At 38.7% G+C, this 22416-nt stretch overlaps 1 long non-coding RNA gene across 3 annotated transcripts in view; it reads left to right on the plus strand.

Annotated features, from left to right (window-relative positions):
- Nucleotides 1-22416, plus strand: part of LOC106033716 (uncharacterized) — a 278677-nt gene that overhangs the window by 167471 nt on the left and 88790 nt on the right. For all 3 annotated transcript variants that reach the window (XR_010830990.1, XR_010830992.1, XR_010830991.1), the window contains exons 4-5: nt 18660-18766; nt 20933-21061. This is a non-coding gene — a long non-coding RNA (uncharacterized lncRNA). The remainder of the gene's footprint in view (nt 1-18659; nt 18767-20932; nt 21062-22416) is intronic.

Consider the following 22416-nt stretch of genomic DNA (forward strand, 5'->3'; position numbering starts at 1 on the left):
GAACAGCCAGAAGCGTGGAAAAAGGGAAGCTGCCGCATCTCAGACACCTGCTTTTCTTAATCCACCGTCATTTGGAAACAAAAGTGCTTTTCTCAGTCCAAAACATATCGACAAGTAGGAGCAGGTGACTGATTTGATGACTGAAACTAAATTTTGAGGCAATCATTCTCACACAGGTTGTCACGAGGGTTGCTCTTTCCTTCAGATGCTGATTTTTTATGTCATGTTGGTGCCCCATGTCCCCAGTGAAGTTTGGCTCCCCATTGTACTCTTGCATAAACAGAGAAGAAAACTCAGTCCCTGTGCCAAAGAGCTTGCACTAAGCAAGTCTAGTGTGGGAGATAATTTTTCTGTAATGAGTAGGTATGCCTTTTTACGGCTTGTGCTCATGTTAGGGTACTAAATCATTCTTCCAGTCTCTCACTTTCCTGCTTGATAGCACCAGGGATTTTGGAGTCTGCAGCTTCACCCTTCAAAATTCTACTGTGTCTGAGGTGTAGCTAGATGTGAGGAGTTTTAGGGATGAAGGTTCCTGTACAGAAGCAGCAATGAGTGCCAATTGAGATGCCAGAGAGTGATGGTGCCATCTTGCATCATGGCACCAAACTGAAACAATATGGGGCTGAGATGCAAATGAGCTGCAAGAGACAAATCAGGGCAGAACCTGTTCAGAAGACAGAATATGGTGAAGGAAAAGAATGAACAATTTTGTTGGCAAGTGGAATCAATTTTGAACAGGTTTATTAAGAAGAGATTGACTGGGAACTTGACTTCCCCCCTCCCCATTCAGGTCTATTTTTGTTACTCAAGAGGCATTGAATTGCAGTCTGCTACTTGTCTTTTTTTTGGTGTGTGTTAGAGTTTTTTGATATTCTAGTTTGTTTTTATTTCATTTCTCAAATCAACACTAATTACTTGGGGAAACTAAAAAATTTCTTAGCAAAGATTTACTTTTCTGGAATTTTGAGACTACAACAGGTTATTATCATGTATTCCCTGGTAGTCAGAGATTTCTGAAGGCTACTGGAGCAAATTACTGACCTTTTTTTTTTCTTGAAAATCGTTCTGAAAAAGCTTTTTTCTACCACTGTCAAGAGGACAATAATGCACTCTGAAGAGGCCTTATACTATTGGGAATTGCAACAGTAGCTATTTTACATAGACACATGAAAATAATTATAAGAAAAAAAAAGTTTTAGGTATTTTACTGTTTAAGTATAAGATGATATATCTGTTATGAATGGTTTACTCAATAACTCCCATGATTACTTTGAAACTTCTCCATGAGTCTGAGATTCACCAAATGCTTGATTTAAATTTCAGTGTAAATTCAGTAAAATTCAGTGTATTCAAATACACATAATAAAAGCAGCAGCATTTAGTTTCAGAAAAAAAAAGCCAATTTTTTCAAAAGCAATTAATCCTGTTAATTATACGACTCTATATGTTAATTTTCAGGCAGTTGTTTTGAATTAAAACCAATGAGAAAATCAATTTACTTATCAAATTGATAAATTGATAATATATTAGGAATGTTTCTTTTAGAAGGGAAAAAGAAAGAAAAAGAGTGAGTTCACTTTCTGTTAGTACAGGCTCAACTTGATTCTTTTTGTGATGTTGTACTCAATCATATGTTGTTGTAAATCTGTAACAGTAGCTGTAAAACAAATGCTGTTGAAGTAAGCCTGTATATTTCTTTCAAAAAAAGCATTCAAAGCAAGAAATACACTGATTTAATACAAAGGAAAAAAAATCACAGTTTGTGGCTCTACTCTGCCACAAAGCCGTGGAAAGGACCCCTATATCATTCTCAACCTATTGTTTGGTTTATTCCATGTTCCATGAATAGAAGTGAATTGAAGTTAGTTCTTTATTCATGGATGATAAGGCATCACGCCTGCCTCCTCTATTCTCTGCCTTCCTCCTCCTTGCCCCATTTGCTCTCTCATATATAGAATTCTAATTCTAACCCAGAAATTAGATTTCCTTTTGACTAATATGCCCAGAATTCTTGCTTGTACATCACAGCTGAAACTGAGTACCTTATGCAAAACAAAGCATTTTTGTATCGAGTCTTTTACAGTATCCTCACTCATTCTGTATAGAAGCAGATACAAGATCCCTGGATGTCAGTCAGAGTCTCTTCTGTTCTGCAGGGGTCTTTGAGCTTGTTAAACATCTGCATCCGAAAGGTGCTAATCTGTATACTGCTGCTTTATGTAAGACATTGATACAGCAGTCTTCTGCTGACCCAGATTTCCCTTTTTCAGTTTGTATTTGCATGCACTGTCCATGGAAGTCCCCGTCTCTAGCCCATTAGAGGGCTATGGGCTCTTTTGAGAAGCCACTGCAGCTCTGCACTTTATGATAATCCATAACACTAGGCAGTGAGGTGGGCATTGATAAGACATTGCTCTGTGAACTCTGCATTGGCAAGGGGGGGATGCTTTTTATAACCCCCTAGCTAAGGCAGTGTGTGCAACGGTTTTGTTGTATCTATCATAAAAGAGAGTGATTTGAAGGTTACCTCTGTCATATCTATCAAATCACTCACAATCTACTTCAATTATTGCAGCAAAGCACAACTGAGAGTTACTTTATCTTGCAGTGAAGAAAATGGGAACAGAAGACCAGTAGAAAGGAATAAGCAAGACTCTCACAAATGCAAAACATACAGCAGTATAGAAAACGATAATTTCAGATTTGTTTTATATTTAAACAGAAGAGATGAGTTCCTAAGCATTACAGATATTTTTCAACAATTTAAACAAAAACCCTAAATTATAACGGATTAAAGGAGGTCCCCTAGCCACTTTTCTGGATTTGCATATAAAATTGCCTTTTATTTCCTTGGGTCCTGAAAAATGCTGAAGGAAGACATTCTCTCTCTATCCTTGCACTAATCATTGCCTCCTCAGGATTCAGGATCTGGATAACTCTAAGATATAATGCAGAGTGGGAACAAAAGGCCATCGTAATTGTAAAATGCAATTTCTCTTGCTGTAAAAATAAACTCATGAAGCTGTAGAACGTTTTGCCATAGTACTCTGTAGCTGCTAAATATCTACTTGAGACTAAGTGACACTGAAGGAATTCATGGAAAAGAGATTTGTGGCAGGGGGTACTAAATACATAGAAAACACCTAGCACAAGATGAGCCACAAAAGGCTGAAGGTTTGAAATAGCAATTTTGGGAATGATAATATATGCTAGCTCTGTTCTTGTATTTTCCACTACCCATGTGCATTTGCTTACTGTAAAAGACAGGAGACTGGTCTAGATGGGTCCTTGGATGTATGTGGTGTGTGTGCTTTTATATAAGAATCTCCACAAGAAGCAGCAGAAAGGCAAAGAAGGAAAATTCTGAAGTTATTTTTGCTTCTCTTATCCAAGATGTACAAGTCCGTTAGACCCACAGAAATGATTCTCGGGAGTTTGCAGCTGTGAGTGGGAAAACTCTATCTGCAGTGCTCCCCCAGGTCAGTGGGGGCTGACTGCATCCGATTAATGAAGGACAAAGTCTATTAACATAGTTCCCAGCACCTGAGATGTTACTGTGGAAGGAGTTTTAGTAGCAATGAAGCTTTGGTTTATATTGGTTTAGACTTCCATATATCAAACTATATGATGTAACGTAGCTGTCTGGGTGCAAACCCAGACAGTTGCTTCCATCTCTGGTTCCAACTGTGCCATCTCTAAGGAATTACTTATGGGCCACCTGACCCCTGAAAAGATTAAGACTGGAAAACAAACAAACAAACAAACAAAAAACAGTTAAGAATGCATATTTCCCTTTGTTGTTTATAACGGAAGCTGATTGCTGTGTCAAATTTGGAACCTACAATGCATGAGCCTTGCAGAAAAGAAAGCTAACGATATCGGGGGCTGCATTTGACAAAGTCCTGGGCAGTCTGCTGTGGGTGGCCCTGCTTGAGTAGGGGTTTGGACCAGCCCAACTCCACAGGCCCCTTCCAACCTCAGCCACTCCATGATTCTGTGATCACATATAGATGAGAGGGGTCCCTGGCAGCTGTTTTTTCACAGCAGTAGATACATGAAGACAAAGCCATTGAACACGAGCTTGCTGTACTTCAAGGAAACTATTTCACTTACCTTGTGCAAAGCATGCCAGACTTGTCAGATTTAACCTTTCATTGACATTCACCCTAGGATTCCTTCTTTTCATTGTACCACTCTATGTGCAACTAACTAGATTACTTGAGTCCTCCAGGCAAAAAATAGATCATTCTGCTTCTGTATGTGCATGATTCACATAATTTAGCAGAGGAACAAAGGATCTATGATTGCTGAGATGCAGAGGTACCTGTACTTATGTTACATCCTGAGTTCTGGCAACCTGATAAAAATATATATCCTTCACCATTCAGTACATTATTGCTATGGGGAGAAACTGTTGGAATTCCTGTAAGAGGAATGAGAGCAGACAGTTCTTTGGGAAATACTGAACATCCTAAAAGGATAAATAGTCCTCCTGGCATTTGTGTTTTAGGATAGCCCTGGCTAAAATATGTATATTAACATCAGCTGTCACCAACCCCAGAGAACAAAGGTACATTTATATGGCAGAACAGGTGCATACCTTGCCTTTGTTTTCTATTTTTTTCAGACATAGCTATCATAGATTCAGGTTTCTGTCAGGATTAGAGGATTTGAGTCACTTTCTGGTAAACTTTTATTATAATAGTTGTATCTTTAAACATTTAGAAACAAAATTGATACAGCAGTAATTATTAGGAAAGGCTGCCTATTTCCTTCATCAGATCCACTACATATGATGTAATGCTGTACTACAGAAAAGATCAAAGTATTTGCTCTTTCTTTTGTCCAAAGACAAAGTTACAGTCATACACAAATACATCTAAGCAGAATGTGAAATGCAGGTGGTCTTTGGACATTGCCTACATTTTTATATTGATCTGCCTGATTATTTTCATTATTTGAGACTACAGCAAATATCAAACTTTAAATCTTTTTTGTCTCCAAAGCTTTTAAAGGGAAAAAAAAAGGCAAAAATACTGAAAAGAGCAGAATTTCTGGATATGGAAAGCTTTTAAAACTGATTATATTTCTTTTGTTGTGAAAAGATTTAAAATGAAAAGGTCAGCAGAGCGTATTTTTTTCCTAAGCTCTTGAACTCTTAACGGGTGTCAGTCTGATTTTACCAATTTTTGTTAATACAGCAGTAAAGCAAAGGGAAGAACCAAGGTTAATTCCAAATAGCACTATGTTGAATTCTATTAATAAAAAGTAAGATTAGGTTGTATTAGATGAACCATGTCTTTTTAGAATATAGCTTTCTGTTAATTGCAAATGTATTCAAATTGTTCTCTAAAACAGAGATGGATGTAGAGCCTAAAATCACATTATGACCTGAAGCTACCTTAGAAGTAAGGAAATTATCCATCTTTTTCAGCTATAAAGAATTTCTGTATTCAGTGCACCTGTGCTTTCTTTTCTCTCCTTTAGACTTTTGAATCATGAAAGACCAAGAAGTAATGATACTTAGCATGGAAAGAACTAGAACTGTCACTTCCCACTAATTCCAGATTACAATTTATTACTCTTTTCAGTCCATTTTCTTATGATTCTGTTTGGTGTCTGGAAGCTTCCATGACCAGGAAAGCTGATTAAATCATGAAATAATTTTCATTACTTTTTCTGGAATCAGAGTAATTCCGACAGCATATTTTTAGAGAATACTGTGTGAACATTTGCATTTTGACAACATGCTGACTTTATTGTTTGATTCACTCTGCAGTCATAAAACAATAAAGAGAGATTCTATGCCAGGGAACTTGAAAACAAATATATTACATACACACATACATATATAGATGTAATTGTCTTATATTTTATGTGTGTGTCTGTATATACATATATATATATATATATATTAAACAGCTGTTAACCAAAAGATCTTTCTGGCAGGAATAGGATTCTTAGTGTGTGTGTCCTGACCTCCATCCCAGTTTACTATGTGGTACTGTGTGCCACAGCTTCTTTGTGCCCTCAGGTTGTGTTTCAGTAATAGAAGAACTGTTCCTTGTGTGTACAGTATTGATGTTTGTAAAATGTTTTGAGTTTCCCTGAGATTGAAGCCGATATGCCAGTTCAACGTCCTGATTACTAATGTACAGTTAAACTTCAGACATGGATTTACCAGAAGACTCTAAGACTGAATCCTCCTTGATAAAGTCTCCATTAATCTTGCACTAACAGAGATACATATGCCCTCCAGTGTCTTGATTCATTAACATGATTTCCATAATGACATACCTGGAATGAAAAAGTTCACCTTTCTACTCAGTAAATGAGTTGGAACAAATGTAGAGAACATTGACCTTACAGAGAGGCTTCTGGGTGATTAAATTGTTGAAACCATGTCAGTAAGTGCATTAGCCACTATAGAAACTTCCCTGTGGTGCTAATGAAGGAGAGAGGATAAAGATCTCTGTAAACCAATTGTCCATGTGTTTCCATCTGGCTGAGAGAGGATGGAAAAATTAAAAGGAGTTTATCTAATCACAAGTCCTTACTTTTTTCCTCCACTCTGCTGCTGTGGAATGAAACTTAAAAACAGTGCGAAGATTGTGAATTGAAAGGCCTTTTGGTCTTGCACAAACACTCAGATGTACTTAATTCATCTCTTGCATTGATTTTTCAGACCTGATCAGTGGAAATTCCAAGGTGTTATGGTGAAGGGAACCATATAAAAGCTTGGCAGATAGATAGGACCAGTAGTTTTCGAGTCTTTGAAAAAACTTTACTTTTCAGTGCATTTGTACCACATATCTTCCTGTAGATCTAGAAAGAGTCAGAGGACTTTTAGGGGGAGTTAAAGAACATAGAAAGCAGAGCAGCTTTTCACTGGCACTTCTAATATATTATCCTTTCTAAGCTTAGCTTCCTGTTTGCAGATCTACAGTTCTCTGCATAATTCAGTGCCCAGCAAGAAGTTCTGCATGCCTGTGCACAGAATATTAAATTACAATCTAATACAAAAGGGAATCTGGCCCGGTGCACATGAAGACTGGGGTGTTTTCTGTGCTGTGCTGCTCTTTTTCAGCTTATAAGCCTACAAAAATCATACAAAGACATGGCAATAGCAAATTCACAGGTTCAGTCTTTTAAAAGCTCACAATGGATATAACAAAAATGTTCATGAAAGAGTGCTAACAGAGGTTTTCCAAAATCGATTTTTTTCTTATTCTCTCTGACCACATCTCAGTCAGAACAATACCCTTGTGACCTACAAAATGTCTGAGAGAATAAAAATGCAGCAGCAGCTGAGCAAAGAGCAGAACTTTCCAAGTCAGGAAAAAAGGCAAAAAAGCAGGAGAAACAGGACAAAATGTCCAACTTAATCATATTCTACAATGTAACTTTGCTATGGCTGAAAAGTTTCAGTCTTCATAATGTTAACATTTCTCCTCTGCCAGGTGAATCGCACCTTGCCCAATAATTAATAACTAGAAAAGAGATTATTGTATGAAACATACTTGCATGAAGTAATTCATATGGTCCAAGATTATTGGCTGCTCCACAAACAGCTGAACTAATGAAGTGTTTTCTCTTAGAACGTGTCATCTGTCTCTAACCTTTTCCAGCTGAGTTCTCTTTCATGTCATCTATGATATCCCTTACAAGCAAGAGACAGCAATGCTGTGCCTAGTCTGGAACTGTCTGTGCACTGATCAGCCAGCCAGGCTGCACTTGCTGACTTGCTGGAAAGCTGCAGCCAAATGGAGTGTATACTGGCAGAAATCTGTTTGCCTTTCTCTCAGCAGGACAGCAGTTTAAACCCTACCCTTCCCTCTAACCGCTGATTTTCACAATACTTGAAGGAACATAATTATCATTGATACTTCTCTTTCATACGTAGCTGAATACAGACAGAAGGGTTCAAATATTGTGAAGGATAGGGGAAGAACAGGCAGATAACTAGACAGAGTTAAACATGATATATCACATTTCTTGTATTTGCAATATCCAATTCCTTTCCTTTAGGAAAACAGAAAAAGCAAAACAAAAGCACAAAGACACAACCTATATTTATTGGTAGAGAGTAAGTCTACAGAGCAACATAAGAAATGCAAATGATTAAATCTCTACTCTGATGAAAGTGTTTTTATCAGAAAGAAAAGATTTGTATTTATCAATTTACTGAAGCCATACCTATTTGCAGACCTGGTTCCTGTCTGTCAGCAGAATGATTTCCTTTAACTTCTGAAGGCTGCTCTACAGAGGAGACAATCAAGGTGCAGAGCCTTGATACAGGTGTTTTAAGAGCAGTCTTAAAGAGTCTTTGGTTCCTACCCCTGCATTGCTCCAAAGTCACCCACCTGGCCGCGTTAGGGCTAGTCTTCTGGTTGGAACAGCAGAAAGGTGGGTTATTTCATGCCAGGTCAGATACTGATCCAGTTTACTGTACATCTCAGAATAGTTATTCTAGCATGAGTAAAAATGGGAAACAACGTGTCAGGAGTACCTGGTGCAGCATGGGGCAAGGGAGGAAAAGAGTGGTTGTGATTAAGAAAAGGGACAAAAAGTCCTTAAATTGGCTTTCCTACTAAGCTGCTTGTACCCAGAACTACCTCTGCAAGAGATGCTAAGGTGGTGTTAATTTGAGCATAATAATTTTACCATTCCACACAGGTAAAATGAAAGGAAATTAGTGTTTGTGTTTTGATTTGCTCTGTTTTAATGGACTTTACATTACAGAGTAAATGCTATGAGTCTTTGCTCATACTAAAAGGCAATTAATTTTGCTTGGTTGTCTAATGGTTCTCACTGTCATTCACTGGTCGTGAGATCATCAATACTGCTTTGTGGAGAAAGCCCCATGGTGGTAAATAAACCTGGTGAATATAACTCATGTGGCCTGAAGAAAAGCTAAATAAAAAAAAATCAATATCTTCTGCATTTGGCCCTATAACCACAACGTCGTGTCAAGCGAGAAATTAATCATTATGGCCAAACTAATACAAAACAGTTCATTTAATGTTTTTGTCACTTACCATTGACAAACTAATACTTAGGAGTGTGCATCTTAGTATGACCATTCCTAGCTATAGGCTAAGAATTATCCTTTGCATAAAAACTCCACATGATTTCTGGTTTGGAGGGTGCTATAGATAAAGCCCATAAAAATGCTGTTTCAAGCATAAGTGTCTGGTTTAGCAGTGAGCATCAGCGCAAATGAAAACTGCAAACAGACAGCTGGGGATAACAGCACAAAAATCACATGCTGTGTAGTTGTCCTCCACATTGTGTCTCTGGCTGGTCCATTGCAGCTATGCTGTGCAACAGTCAAGAAGTCAGACACATACAGAAACAGAAAAGGCATTTCTATTGACACCTATACACTTACTTTCTATTACACTTTTATACATGAAAGAGGTGAAGCAATTAATTGAATTCTTTCCTAGTGTCTGTGGACCTACAGCAATATGTTTCAGACAAATTAGTCAAGATAGAATCAATACAGTTTATGTTTTATATGTAAATGGTTGCTGAAAATATATTGTTTACTTTAGCGGCAGTTTTGGAAGTGGAAAGCTTTGTTCAAGAAAAACAGCTGTACTCACTGTACCTGAAAGTGCTGGCTGCCTTAACCAGGTACAGGGATTTGGGAAGGAAAATCTACTGAGAGCATGATAACAGCATGGGAGCTGCAGAGTTAGTTCTAAGGCACTGGGAGGCCTCTCTGCAGTTTTAGGCAGTACTGTCTGTCTGTCTACATTATGTCAGGAACCGTTCCTTCAAAAAGCTTAATATTGGAAAGATTTAAAAATACGTCTTTCTCTGCTCCAAGGCTGCCAGCTGTATGTTGAGCCTTTTAAGATTTACCCAATAAGACTATGTAATTAAATGCCAGCAAACTTCCTTAAGAGCAATAAAATCTGGTCTTTTTTAATTTATTTTTTATTTTTATATTTCCAAGTATGTTGCATGATTGAAACGAACTATCTTTTCATGTGTAGAGATTTGTGTGCTTATGAGTTGTGTGAAATCTAGTAAATCTGATAGTCATGACTAATAAATATGTTTGTGTCTAGGTAAAGAATACATAGAACTGGATAAATGAAAAAGAGATGCCCTGATGTCATCTTTGTACTGGGAAGTCCTATGATTTCAGAGGGTTTTTCTTAGCTGGGCACACTGTGGTGACACTGTTTGGTAAAATCTGTCTCTGAGAGAAACAAGAGAAAAGGTAGAGAAGTTGAGAGAAAAGCATTTGAGGACACAGTGAGAACAAACATCGTGAATGTAGTTTTGTGAAACGCTTAGAGAAAGATCTTTTGGGCTAAGTGCTAGCTAGAAAGAGTCTTGACCCCATGGGCAAAGAAGCTGTATCTCCTGCTGTTTGATTTCTGCTGCATTCAGGGGAACCAGACTTTGTGCATTCTTTGTAAATAAACAGGATGACACTGAAGAAGTACCTGACACTATTATCAGCTTCACCTCCTACCTGAAATAGCCCTTGGGCTAACCGCTTAGGTCAAAAATGGGGCCTTTCAATACCGCTTGAAATGTATTTGATTTCAGAAAGGCTTTCATCATTGATCCCTTTACTAGTGATATGCAGTTCTAAATTTTTTCCTGTGCATCACATGTGTGCCTACATTGGAATACGGATATCTCAGAAGGGAAGAACTTGCAGTGTGTGTATTGTATTTTCAAAAGAACTGCTTTACAAGAAATTCAGAATGCGACTGAGACATAAGAAATGTAGATCTGCAGTTGCCTTAGCAGCATTAATTTCGCTTAGCAATTAATTTGGATCACCAAATCATCTACTCTACAGGTACGTATATACAAATGAAAAATGTTTTACTGAAAAATATTGAACAATTTCATCTACAAGCTATCTACAAAATTGTAAAATTAGAAATATATTGTATAGAAGCATTGTACTGAAGACAATCTAAAGATTGCCTCTAAGTAACTTGACTCATTTTGGCTTCACTGATACTTATCCAAATCGTAATTATTTTACATTACACTCTAACATCTTTGTGTTGTACAGAAGCTTGTGATGTTTCTAGTGATTTAGATAGAACTCTTCAGAGTGTAAAATGCTTCTCTTGCAAAATTTGACTCAAAGAAAAGAACAGATTTCTAATCTCTTGTTGTAAAAGTACGAATGCTCATATAATGCATGCTTTGAAACAACCAATAGTCACCATGTGAAGAACATTCATGCAAGAGAGGACAGATGTGCATTTAATTGCATGCTTTCTTAGAAAACTTAGACTCATATAGGGGGATGTCTGAAAACCGTAAGTCATTCAGCAGTTAACTGTTCCTAAACTGATAAGAATTTTATTGTGATCAATGTCTGCTCACCTTTAATATGGATAATAACTTCTGTCTATTTTTAGCATCACTTAAGCAGTACAACTGGCGTAATTCCAAAATATGTAAGTTGAATTTGCCACCAGGCTGTTAATGATCTCATTGCAATCAGGAGTAAACTGATACTATCTATATAGATAAGCCCATTCCTCTCAAAGCAAGGAACAGAGAAGGGGAAAAGGCTTCCCGTGCTTCATGTTCACTCTGTAGCTCTCTTGTTCAGCCCTTTGAGAAATTCTTGTCCTGCCCCCGGGTGACTATGGACTGCCACAGTTTTCAAAATCTTCCAGGAAGAAGAGAGGCAGTGGGAGGTTTCCTGAGCAATACACCAAATAGAAGTACTATTGGTTGAACAGTGGAGACAGTAAAATGGGCTTTTCCTTTGGCTTCCACCAGCCGTGGACAGAGGTGATTTGTACCCAACATTTCTGTCATCTTGAGATGAAGGTAGAGTTAGGCAAATATTTCTTCGTATACTGACAGTAGTCCAAGAATGGGAGACTACATGACTAATACACTTGGAGATGTGGCAGTGATGATGAAGAGGGAAAATGGCTATTGGATATTCACCTTAGTGTGTAGATTAATGGTCAATGGTACTCTGTTTTATGTGGAGAGATTTTTTTTCTATGTTTTCTCAAAACAAAGATATATTCAATTTTTAAAAACGAATTATTATTTTATTTTTGTTTCACAGGGAAGCTTAGTGGTTGTTGGTCAGGAAAAATAGTGGGAGAAAAAAAGACAAAGGGAGGTCTGATAAGGTATTTAGTGATTATAGACATTTTCAGTGAGTGTTTAGGTGGGTGTGACTTGTTCAATTTAAAAAGGATTCCTGGCTGCTTTGGATCCTGGTCTTGTAACAGCAAAAAGGATATCACTTCATGCCAAAGGAATAATACACAATAGCTTACTTGCTTTGACAACAACAAAGTGGATAACAAAATGAACTTGGCCTCTTGAGCTTGAAGTCTGGGGTTTCATCCCTGAGCACCTGCAGTCATGGAGCTTCACCTGCTCCCTTATAAATAAACAAAAATAGCTGAATGTTTAAATGACTATAATAAGTCCTAACATAACGTGTGCTTTTATACTTCCAAAACATCCGTTTAATTCGTTCAAGCTTGATCAGGAATTAAATTGTCCTTTTGCATGTTTGAAGTTTATATTTTCTTTTATGCTCTCCACTATAATTGCCACTGTAAACAGAAGCTAAAATGTCCTATTGAGGGGGGGAAAAACAATACCCCAACACCCCCAGTCCTTTTAATATCTTATAAGATCCTATTTCCTTATTTCTTATCATTATTCCTAAAAGATGCAATTCAGTTCTTACTGAAGTCCCTGGAAAGATTTCTGTTGATTTTAATGGGTGTTATATAAGGCTACTTAATAGTTTATTGTTGTGAACTCTTTCACCTTGGTCACTAGTCACTGCTCACTATGTGGTTTAGATGAAGAGCGAGGCAGTTGTGAGCATAGCAAGGTGCTCTTTTAGATGTACTTGCATAGAATTGCAAGCGCAGCATCTCGTAAAACCTGCTCTAACCTGTGTTTAGGGACTTTTAGGTAGTAAAGAATATAATTTAATTCCCTTTGAGATTTCTTTAGGAGGAATTGGCAGCCCATCTTGCTTTGGGAAGATATTTGGCATGACAGTATATTGACTTTATAGACTTTCTTTCTCACTTCCAGTGAGACACATTTACCACTGAATGCTCAACATAATGACATCCTTATAGCACTAGAATGAAGTTCCCCAAAAAGATGTTTTCATTTTGCAATAAAGTTGAATTGTTTTCTGTAAAATATTTCAGTGAATATAAACCAATTAACCCTTTTCCCTAAGTGAAGTATGTACATGGAAGGAGTTTGTTAAAGAGAAATACCAAAATATTTTCTATTTAACTTGACAGCATGCTAACACAATATACTGCTGTATCTTGATAACATATAAGGCAATAATCTGAGCAGGTTACAAAAATGTGTGCAAAATTCCATCTATCATGCTGAAAACCTTTCTGTATAAAATGTGTTTCCTTAGAATCACTGAAGCAAATCTTATTTAAATTGGCTTAAATTCCAGCACTCTGCCTTTTAGAATCAAATTTAGTTAGCTAAAATGCAGTCCATCTAAAAGGCAAATTCATAAATGGGTAGAGGTACTTTTGTTTTTTCTGCATAGTGTCACTTTTAAAAATTAAGTTCAAAGGTAGCTACCCCAAACTGATACTTAACTCTAGCTAGTCATGCCAGTATTAAAATATCCACTAGGAAAGCTTTCTGGCCACCAATATCTTACTCTGTCTTAATTGGAAGCACTGAGCAGCAAAAAGCGTCGAGAGATTCTTGCTCTTTGTAGCAATTATTCACATTACTGAGGCAAGGTTTGCTTCTCCAGGGTGAATTGCGTGACTCCATAACTGTGGAGTTATTTTGTGCAAGGTGGAAGAGCTTCCACACAAAAGACCAAAAGAGCAACCCTTTGCCCTGCTCTCCCACTGCCACACAGGGCCTGAGCGCTAGGGAGCTCTCCTGGCAGGTGGGAATGAACTGTTCGTATCTCACGAGGGACAGTTTCTCTCCGTCTCCCAGCTAAGGGAATGAGGTAACTCAGACTTGAATCTTCCAGGTCTAATGTGTCTAATGTTCTGCCAATGTAAGAAACCATGACCCACAGTAACTTTTACAGCTTGGCTATTTTAAACCTTGTGAGAACTTGTTGTGGATGAAATTACATACTTCACTCGTAAGAGAGAAAGCAGCAGATATAATGTAGTGATCTAACAAAGCTTAATCATAAATAAGACATTGACTTAACAATATTCAAGATGGCAAGGTACGCTTATTCACTGCACAGGGGACAGGGTAAGTCAGACGTGTCAGGGGGACCCTCTGGTCAAATCATGAGGTTCAGAGTGCATCCCCCTGGTTCCTAAACTCCTTGAACTGAAGAGCTAAGGAGCCTAGGTACGGCTGAATCTACTCCTAGTCCCAGACTTGGTCAATGGTTTATGTCTAAAGGTTTGAGAATTACACATGCACGATCAAAATAAGATACGATCCTAACGAAGCTTACAGAATTTAGTAAGCAATTACCAAGGATCTGTTACAGCAAGGAATCTCTCGCAAGAAGTAAGGGATTCTGCAGCAGGTGTGACCTTGAGAGGTGTCCCTGCCCAAGGGGACATCCTGTCCTGTGGCCAGCTGCCGTGCAGCAGAGCTCCAAGGCCTCTATTGGAATAGAAATTGCAGAAATGCTCTCCTCTGACAGGTAAGAGCTTCTAATAATTCTTGTTCCGAGTTGCTTCCATGACCACCTGTTTTATTCTTCTGCAAACGTTTTTTTCCTTTAGCTTAAACAGCTCTTCTGTCTCTAATGTTTAACTCTATGATGTGTTTACACAGAGCAAACATATCCCCTCTTGGCCTTTCTTCTAAGAGATTCAGGAAGCCAAGAATTCTTTTAGTGTTCCCTGTAACAGGCTGCTTAAACTTCTGATTGTACTGGTTGCTACCCCCTGTACTTGTTCCAGCTAGAATGTGATTGCTCTTGAACATGAGTGACCAGAATTGTGATAGACTGTTTCAAAGAAAATTTTGGAAGTGTGTTATATAAATGCCATGAATACTTTCTTATCTACCAACAATATTTCACATAATACCTTTGTAAGATAGCTTTGCCTTTTCACATGGGCACACTGTACTGTTGATTATTAGTAATTACATATTTATCTCCCCTCTCCCACTTCCACCTCAAATATTCTTAAGAATATTGTAAATTTGTTATAGTTCCTACAGGTATAACTTTGAGTTTTTGCATTAATTAATTTCACCTAAATTCTTTTCCTCCGGTTCTCAGGGTGTGGCACTGAGATTCTTCTTTGTGTCCTTTCTGTGGGATTTACCTCAAGCGAGGTTCAGTCGTGCAATTTCAAATAAGATGAAGGCCATTTTAAACTCTGCTGGGCCTAATTTGTCATTATGTTATTCCATTTCTGAGTCACTGTAACTCCATGGAGTTCAACAGAGTTATGCAAGTATAAGTTTGGATTAGCATATGAATCAGACCTTGTGATGTCCCCCTCCCTAATTGCAGGCCATGTTTATTTTCTCTAAAAGGTAAATTATTCAGGAAGTCAGAGAGTGTACATTTATTATTTGAACAAGTGGTAACTAACATAATGAAATCATAAGAATCTGCATTTTTCCAGAATTAAATTCTGAGTGAGCATTGTTTCTAGTTCAGATATAGGACAGTTAATCTAGAGGATAATCTCTATTGTTCATAGTCTAAGATTAGAAGAGAATAAGGGTCCTATGAATGCTATTTATAACTACAACAAAGACATTTAATCAGTCTGAAGTAATTTACTGAAAGCAAGACAGAAGCCTTATTAGGCTATTCTCTGATTTAAGTACAATATACATAGAAAGTAAGGTTCTTCACTGGAGGTGTCGTCAGGCATTGGAACAGGCTCCCCAGAGCAGTGGTCACAGCACCGAGCCTGACGGAGTTTAAGACGCATTTGCACAATGCTCTCAGACCTCTGCTTTGATTTTTGTGTGGTCCTGTGCGGAGCGAGGAGTTGGACTTGATGATCCTTATAGGTCTCTTTCAGCTCGGAGTATTCTACGATATTCATTGAAAATGTCCCTCAGTTTGCAATGGCGATTTTGAGAAGGATGGGTTGAGTGGGAGTTTGCAGTAAGAAATGACTGTCTACTGGTGTACATATGAAGCAATGAAATCAAGTATAGTAGGATGACTTGCTGTCTGATCTCTGTACCTGGTCTTGCTCTCAGTGTACAGGTTAGCTCTCATGCCAACGTAATGTCCTAACAACAGTAGCAGTATTTAGAACTGCTGCAATTAGTCCTCCGTGTGTGTTCACAGTCCAAAACCTGACCAGCTGCAGGTAGAAATACTAATGCTAGTTACCGCTCAGGGGTATAATTATCTAGATTTAAGCCTGGATGCAATTTTTCAGCAAGGGCCCGGGTTTTTATACTTGCCATTTTCTGAATTAGAATATGTTCTGACAAAGTTAGTATAATCTGCAAAATATCAAGCTGGGAAGTGACAAATTGTGGACAAAACCCATGCAACTTGCTTTACAACAAGGTAGAATACTATATAACCAACTGACTGAGCTTAATGATTGCTTTTCTGTCTGTCAGCACTGAGAAAGTTCTTTAGAGCTTTAGGTAAAAAAGGAATGCTGTACTCCTTTCTGGAGTTTTAAACCTTTGTTTCCATGTATTTTGCCTTTTACCCAGCAATTAATATACCAGAATAGCCCAATTTTAAGAAGACTATCTGGCCAATGTTTCTCTCTGATTACATGTTCCAGAAAAGAAAATTGAAATTCCAGGTAACAAATTGCATCAAACCAGCTGGAGTAAGCATGGCTGACATAGGCAATACAATACCCAATGTCTTGGTTTAAAACTGGGAGGACTGTGCTGTTTTGCACTACATAAGACAAAAACCATAAGGAGTTTCAGCTGGGCATTCTCAAAGAGGAACATGAAGGGATCTGGTGGTCAGAAACAGTGTGAAAGCCCTGTGCAAATCTTTGTGTTTCTGTTTATCTAGAGGCAAGTACTTTCGAAGGAATCTCTGAATATCTCTGTGAAGTCTATCAGCAGCTGCACTGCTAACTATACAGATATAGCATACATAAAGATCCAGATGGGTTTCAAAACTCCCATTGATCTAAATGGCATGAATTCACCAGCAATGGAAAAGGCACAAAGGGGCAGACTCACTGCCAAGGTATTTAGACACTGTGTAAAGAAACACAAGACAAGAAGCCATCTTTCCCCCTTGAGAAGTAGACAGTCCTGGTGAGACAGGTTGGATTCTTGGATCTCATGCTGGAGCTGACTGGGGACATTGGCTGGAAGATCCTCCTCAGAGCAGTGGGTGCAGGTGTGCTAATGGTGTGGTTTGTGGGGTCACCTGGTGCATGCCCTTTCTGCAGTGAGAGGAAGATCCCAGTCACACACTGTGTATGTACAGACCTCTGCAGACACCCTCGGGGGCAGCAAGTGCTGTCAGGATCGCTCTGCCTCAGGTCCCCATCTGGACCCTTTTAACTCATTTTCAGGTTTGTAACCCTAAAGTTCTGTCATGTTTTTCATTCATACCCCCCTCCAGACTCTGTTGGTTTCCCTCTCTTTCTGTTTCTTGTAGCCCTTTCCTTTCCAGTAGGGCTTGACAGTAGGGCTGACTGGGCTAGTGCCCTCAAAGGGAAAATGAGAAAAGAAGTGCAATTCCATTTACATCTGCTGAAGCTAAGCATCTCAGACACAGCCCAAAGCCGGTTTTCTTTAGTTTTCTTCAGATGTAATACTGAAGGGAGAGAGGTAGATTGTAACAATAATAAGTACCAATTTTATATGCAAAATTGATTTTGAGAATTGTAGTGTTCTTTTAAAAATACACCTGAAATTTGTAGCAGTGTCCATGAGAGCACAAACAACTAAATCTCAGCATTCTACGTTAAAATAGAGCCCTCCACTCCTTTTTATTTTAAATGCTGGAATACAGCATTTTATTAACTTGAAGGTACTCTAATAATTCAGAGGAAGAGTAAGGCTCAAAAAACAGCAGTCTTGTTTGAGATTCCCAAACAGCAGAGAACATGCCTGTGGAAATATGCAGCTGCATGGATAAAACACAAGAAGGAAGCCCCAAGTGTAGCAGCCCTGCCTACCAGTGCCTGCTGTGCAGCTGGCAGCAGGAAGCAATGAGGCCAGGGTTTCAATCACTTCATGGTAGACAGAGTTAGGTACAGGAACTAGGGCTTCACTAGTCAAAGAAATGCAGATATTCTCTGCGGGGAAGGTCACAACATAGCTAGGAGAGTAAGAAAAGAATAGAGACAACATAACAGAAATCACAGCAAAGCGATCACTCCAATATACAGAAATAAAATCAGCTTAAGAAAGATGGTCATTCTGAGCAAGTTCCTCAGAACTTGCCTTGTCTAAGTTTCACAGAAAATTGGTGTTATATAACCAATTAAGATTTATGTTTCTGTTCCTACATCCACTGTAATAAATCCTGTGTAAATATTAGGTTTCTGTATTATTGACAAGAACTGTCAAGGATTCTGAGAAAGGAGATCACCAGTAAATATGACTTCAAAATAATAATTTGAAGTGATTACATCTGAGATACTTCTCATATAGCAGAATGCATAAGCAAACATTGACAAGTTAGTCATTATATCTCCTCTCTGTGTCAAAATATTTTCTCTCCTTTCTTTCAGGATAATTCCTTTCAGAAATATTTCTTTCCTGGAGATTGGAGGTGAAACCCTGGCCCCACTGACACCAGTGACAAAGTAATTGGTGGCTTCAAAGGATCCAAAATATTGTAAGTATCATCTCGATCAACATCAAGATTTCAAAAATTAAAACCATTTAATACTGACATTTGACGGAATGGCTTTTATTCTACTATTACAAGCCCAAACTGACTATTTTGTCTGACATAGATGTAGTATAGCCAGTGGCACTGTTTAATTTCCGGCATTCCCGTATCGCCTAGACTTTGTTGCTCTCTCGCACTCTCCACAAGTAAAGGGGACTGTGTGGAACAGATGGCACCACCTGGACCACAGTCCAGAGTATGTCCTGATTTGTGATAGAGCTTAAATTTCTGAAGGTTATTCCCGAGTAGTTAAAATCCTCACTGAGAGGAAAATCATCTAATGTTCTCCGAGCCTTAGAGTTGTCTCTGGAAAGAGTGATAGTCTGCAATCAGCTGTAATAAAAGAGTGGAGGAACACTGAGTCAAAATCTATCGATTAATGTAACTCATTGTTTTTCAAAAACAAATGACCCAGCTGTATAACCTGCTAGAAAATAGATAATGTAATTTGGAGTTTTTTCTTCCTACTAGAACAACTTTTTAGGAGATCATGAATGAAATTACATGCTTTCAGAAGCACTAAAAAGTATGTTTTGTCTTTTACAAGAGGTTGGGATGCTAACATTGGCTGTGTGGTTAATTTATGTGATGGATTTTCATGAAAACATCCCTGTTGTGTAAAACCTTTGAATTTACAGGAAATAATTTGATAAAACATTTTTGATTCTAACACCGACACCTTATACTTTCTTAATTTTTTCAGATTGCTCTTCTTTATATACATCTCTACTTTAATAATACATGGCTGCTTTCATATCCTACAGGACTATATAGGCAACAGAATATAAAAACTGCCATATTGGGTCAAACTGAAGATCCATGGTCTTTCACTGATTAGACGAGTGGTCTTTCATTGACAATGACCGTTATTGGATACTTAAGAGTTTAAAAAGCCAAAGAAGAAAATGTCTTTCCTAGGTTTTCTCTCCCATTGTCTGTCAAACAAACAGAACTTCTGCAGCCCATACTGGACCAAAAGCATCATGTTTACTAGCTGTTGATGGCCCTGGAATTTCTCCAGTCCTTTCTGAAAATCACTAACTTTCAGCTTTCGCAGCATTGTGTGGTGCTGTCCCACAGTTTAATAATGCTGTAATAATTGTAGAAAGTGCCTATAATTGTTATAGTGTATTGTTACATTGTTATAATTATATACATAGCTAATTGTTATTGCTAATTGTTATATTTAGTATCCTATAAACTGTCATAGTAATTTCCTATTCACCCTCTGTGTATGATTAATGACTCAAAGACTGGAGTAATATGTATTGCTGTTGTAACTATTTCTTCCTTATAAAACAGTTTTCCAAGACATAATAAGTCTTCCTTTCTTCAGAAAGTCTTTTCCAAGCTGAAAAATCTTAGTTTGCTTAGTCTTTTCTCGTACAGAAGGCCTCCAATTCCCTGAGCATCCCTGGTAGTTTTTTGCCATCCCTTTCTGCTATGGGATAACTAAAATCTTATATATCGTTCAAGGAATGAACAGACTGTATTTACTGTATTTACATGGTGCTATTGTTTTGCTTTCTTTGTTTCCTTTTTTTTTTTTTTTTGGTCTACTGCTAACTATAGTGGTTAAAAACTGTAGTTCAGAAAACCATTCACAGTGACTCCAAGATATCTTTCTTGAGTAGTAGCTCATTCAGAGACCATTCTGTTACAGGCACACTTAGGATTTTCTCCCCATGTACACTTCTTTTCACTTATTGTCAAGTCATTTGGTTTTCCAAGATCTGTCTATTCATTCAAAATCTTCAGATCTGATTCTTTGCAGTTTTAAATTTAACAGTAATGAGTAATTTTGTCTGCCATCTGTGTTACCTTATTACCCATCCTTTTTTTTCCATACCATTTATTTCATATTCATATTGAACAGCTGTGGTGGTGTACTCCAGCGTGCCACCCCTAATCTAACCCTTCACCCATAAACCTGCATGGATGATAACCATCAGGCAACCATGATGAATATGTCCGGTCGTGATAGCTGAACCAGGCTCAAAGTGGATTTGGGGGAGATAGATCCAAGGGCTATAGGAGCATGTACCAACCACATATATATGATTGGTATGCAAGTATGACTAATAGTCAATCATCTTACCCCATAAACAGGGAACATCCCACAGCCCATTGAGCTCTCCTCTACCGCAGGCTGCATGCCAGGATCTTTTCCTTGAAGAGAGATATGCCTCAAGGTTACTCCTTGAGGTTGGAAGATTCCTTACCTGTGACAGATACTGGGTAAGTGACTAATAGCTATCTTGTTGAAACTTTGCAAATGATTTGCTAAGCATGCTGAAACTTTGTAGTCTTAGCTGAGTGATACAAAGGATTGATTGTGCATATAATCCTTTAGGCATAAATCGTTAGATCTGGGATTGGGATAGGATCCAGTTGTATCTTGACTCTTTGGAGTTTGGACAGCAAGAGGGACTCCATTCTGAACCTTGTAACTCAACGTGAGGGTCTCTATGATGCTTTTAGTCTGACCCTGTCCCCTATGCAGTATATAATCAAGTGACCTTGACATCACGGATCTTGTTAATGTCACGTTTACCATTAGAGCTTTGTTAAATCATCATCTTATTCACGATTAAGCTTTGCTAAATCACTGTTGTCATCAATAAATATATTGCTGCTTCTCTTTTCTGAGTGAAGTTCATAATTCCTTTTGCGACAGCAATGTGCAACCCCCCAGCATAGATCTCTGTGCACTCTGTTGGTAACATCAATCAAAAATGTAGTAAATTCTGATTATTGAGAAGCTGGAATGAACACAGGTCACCCACAGCGTCAAATCAATAGGCTTCTAGGAAAAAGTGAGATATGATCTTCCTCAGTTTGGTGAACACAATCTTTTCTCGTTTTCTATTTTTACAAATAGAAGAAAAGAAAACACCTGTAGTGGATTTATGTGGCAAGGTTTCGGTGGCGGGGGGCTGCATGGGGTGGCCTCTGCAAGAAGAATCTAGAAACTGCCCCATGTTAGATAAGGGCCAGGTTCATCTGGCTCCAAAGGAACTTGCCACTATCCAGAGCCGAGCCAGTGAGCGATGTTGTTTGTGCCTCTGTGAGAGCAGATTTAAGAAAGGGAAAATACTGCCGTGCAAGAGCAGCTGGGAGAGTGAGGAGTGAGAACCAGCCCTGCAGACCCCAGGGTCAGCGCTGAAGGAGGGAAGGAAGTGCTCCAGGCGCTGGGGCAGAAGTTCCCCTGCGGCCTGTGGAGAGGCCCCTGGTGGAGCAGGCTGTCCCCCTGCAGCCCATGGGTCCCACACGGAGCAGATCTCCACGCTGCAGCCCGTGGAGGAGCCCCTGCTGGAGTTTGCTCCTGGGGGATGGACCCCGTGGTATGGAGCCATGTGGGAGCAGTTCTTGAAGAGCTGCTGCCTGTGGGAATCCCACGCAGAATCAGTCGGGGAAGGACGGCATCCCGTGGGAGGGACCCCACGGGGAGCAGGGGCAGAGAGTGACCATGAAGGAGCAGCAGAGATGAAGTGTCAGGTACTGACCGCAGCCCCCATTCCCCTGTGCTGCTTGGGGAGAGGAGGTGGAAAATGGTGGATAGAGGGAGGGAGAAGGGGGAAGGTGTCTTCAGT

The sequence above is a fragment of the Anser cygnoides genome, chromosome 4, assembly GCF_040182565.1.
Source record: "Anser cygnoides isolate HZ-2024a breed goose chromosome 4, Taihu_goose_T2T_genome, whole genome shotgun sequence".
Lineage (NCBI taxonomy): Eukaryota > Metazoa > Chordata > Aves > Anseriformes > Anatidae > Anser > Anser cygnoides.